The sequence below is a fragment of the Rhinopithecus bieti genome, unplaced genomic scaffold (genome assembly GCF_001698545.2).
Source record: "Rhinopithecus bieti isolate Rb0 unplaced genomic scaffold, ASM169854v2 scaffold_1455, whole genome shotgun sequence".
Taxonomy (NCBI): Eukaryota; Metazoa; Chordata; class Mammalia; order Primates; family Cercopithecidae; genus Rhinopithecus; species Rhinopithecus bieti.
In genome coordinates this window covers 51,867-54,850 of record NW_016803342.1, presented here as the reverse complement: position 1 = coordinate 54,850, position 2,984 = coordinate 51,867, and positions in this window count along the sequence as shown.

Sequence of the window (2,984 nt, the reverse complement as noted above, 5' to 3'; positions counted from 1 at the left end):
GTTTTTGCCCATTCAGTACATTTTATGAATTCTAAATTGTACCTTTTTTTTTCTAGTATTCCTCTTGTCTCACAAGAAAAAGATATTGATAAGAGCTCATCAAGCAATCTAATTACACGATTTGTCTTGCTTTCTGATTCTAGTTCTGCACTATATTTTTTGGTCTCTCATGTGCTATATATATAATACTGACTTTTATATTTTTTTATGGGTGCCTTTCCCAGGCGTATTGCTTTCTTTATAAAGCTCTGAATTACTCGGTAATATCCTTTCATGTCAGCCTGAAAGAGTCCTTCTGTATTCCCTGTAGGCATGTCTTTTGGAGACATACTTCCACAATTTTTATTCGCTTATCAATTTATTTATTTATTTCTCCCATTACATGACTTTAAACATGTCATCCACCTGGCCTCTGGCCTCTGTTACTACTTATGAGAAATCTGTTGATAATTCTGTTAAGCATCCATTATATGTGAAGAATCATGTCTGTCATGCTGCTTTCAAACTCCATCTTGGTGTCTTACCTTTTGTTGGTTCGACTATACTGTGTCTCCTAGAGTTTATCTAGTTGGACTTTATCTAGTTTATGAAGCCCTGAGCTTCTTGGTGGTAGACTTTCAGGGCTTTCCACAAATTTGGAAATTGTTTGACCGTTTTTGTTTCAACTGTTAGACCTTTTCTTTTCTCTTCTTATGAAACTCCCATTCTGCATGTATTGGGTGCACTTGATGGTGTTACACAGGTCTCTTAGGATCTGATTAATATTCTTCTCTTTTTGCCCACTGCTGATTTAATTATTTCAATTGACGTGTCTTAGAGTTTTCTGATTCTTTCTTTTGCCTGCTCAAAGCTCCTGTTGAAAACATCTTGTGAGTTTTTCACTTTTTCTATGGGACTGGGAGCTTCAGAATTTTGACTTGTTTCATTTTTGTAATTTTAACACCTTTCTTGGAACTCTTATTTGGAGGGACATTATTCTCCTGATACCCGTTAGTCCTTTGTGCATTGCTTCTTAAGCCATTTAAGCCTGTTTAAGAGAGTTGATAGACTTTAGTAAGTATGTAAGCCTGGGCTATCTCAGAGCTTTTTTCTTTTAACTGAAGGGGTATGCTTTCTGGTTTCTTTGTATGCCTCCTGTGTTTTAAACTGAACACTTTTGGTATTGCTTCAACTCTGAAAATCATGTTATCCCCTTGTCTTTTCAAAAAATTTTTTGTCATTGTTGCTTTTATGTACAATCGTTGTTTTATTACTGAATTTTCTGAACTATTATTTTTGGGGCATATGTTTTAAAGGCGAAATTCACATAATACAAAACGAACCATCTTAAATTGAACAATTTGGTCTCATTTAGTACATTCACAGTGTTGTGCATCCACCATGTCTATTAAATTCTAAAATATTTTTATTACTCCAGAAAAGTCTCAAAACAATTACATTATTTCTTATTCATCCCTGTTTCTCTCCTTGGACCACAATTTTACTTTCTGTTTCTATGAATTTATTCTGCATATTTCCTATAAATGGAATCATACAGCATGTGATCTTTTCTATCAGATTTCTCAAAGTTCATCTGTGCTATGTCATGTGTCAGAGTTTCATTCCTTTTCCATGGCTGAATAATACTGCATTGTATGAACAGACCACATTGTGCTTATGCATGCATCTGTTAAAGCACGTTTATGTTGTTTCCACCACTTAGCTATTGTGAATATTTCTGCTGTGAACATTTGTGTGCAAATATTTGTTCAGGTTCTTTCAGAGTTTGGGGTATATACCCACAAGTAATATTGGACAGTCATATGGTAGTTCTCTGTTTTAATTTTTTGAGGAAATTAGTTACTGTTTTCCATAGCAGTTTCATGGCTGTTTTGCATTCTTACCAGCCATGCACAAGGGTTCCAATATGTCTGCATTCTTGCCAACTGTGTTATTTTCCACCTCTTTTTGTATGGCAAGAAATAGTATCTTGTGGTTTTGATTTGCATTTTCCTAACAACTAAAGATGGTGAGCAACTCTTTGTATACTTGAGTAATCTTTTAATTTTATATTCTTTTTCTGCTTTCTATTAGCCTGGTGGTCACCAACCTAACAACCCCTTTCTTAAGCCAAAATAATAATGCTAATAACTAATAATAATATTAACCACCCAGTCTTTGCAGATTGTGTCTGATTGGGGAAACTTCTTCAAGGCTGTTTTAAAATCTGTTTTAGACTCCACCTTCTGCTTAGGAAGCGCATGAATGTCAGACGAGGTGAGCTTAGAGTCTTAGATCTTTTCTGAGCATGCATCTTGCCCTGGACATTAATGTGGCTTTGTCAGTTCTCAAATACTATGTGGAAGCTTTTTTTGAGTCCCTCTTTCCCCAAATATCTCTTTCTCTAGGATTTTCCTCCCAGGCAGTTAAAATTATCTGTTTTTCTAGTCTCTCTCTCTCTGTCTCTCTGTCTCTGTATCTCCTCCCTATCACCACCACCCCATTTTAAAGCCAGAGGTGGATGTGGCTAATACCTTTGCTTTTTTATACTTGCAAAAAACACAGCCTAGGAAGTCTTCTCTCTTCTGAGCAAACTGTCAGGCAGGTGAAGGAAATCCAGGCCCTTGAGGTAGTCCTCCACCAGACAGGTCAAAACACACCACCTTAGTTTTCTGGGAAAAAGGTTCACATCATGGTTCCTGGCACCAGCCAGCTGCACCAGCATCTCAGGTTGCTTTCCCAAGGTAGTTGCTGAGATAGGAGTTGGGTCAAGTGTGTATGAAGGGAAGTTACTACCTTATGACACTCTTGTACCGAATTTTAGAAGCTTTTAAAAATTGATTAAGTGTTCTCCTGATTTGGGTTTTTTTACATTTTATTACACTGCTCTGAAAATTTCAGCACTAGATCATTGTTTGGGTAGAGGGAGAAAATTGTGGAGTTTCTAATTCCATCGTTTTTGGTGACTGAACTCCATGACTTTAAAAATTTACATTTCTTTGATT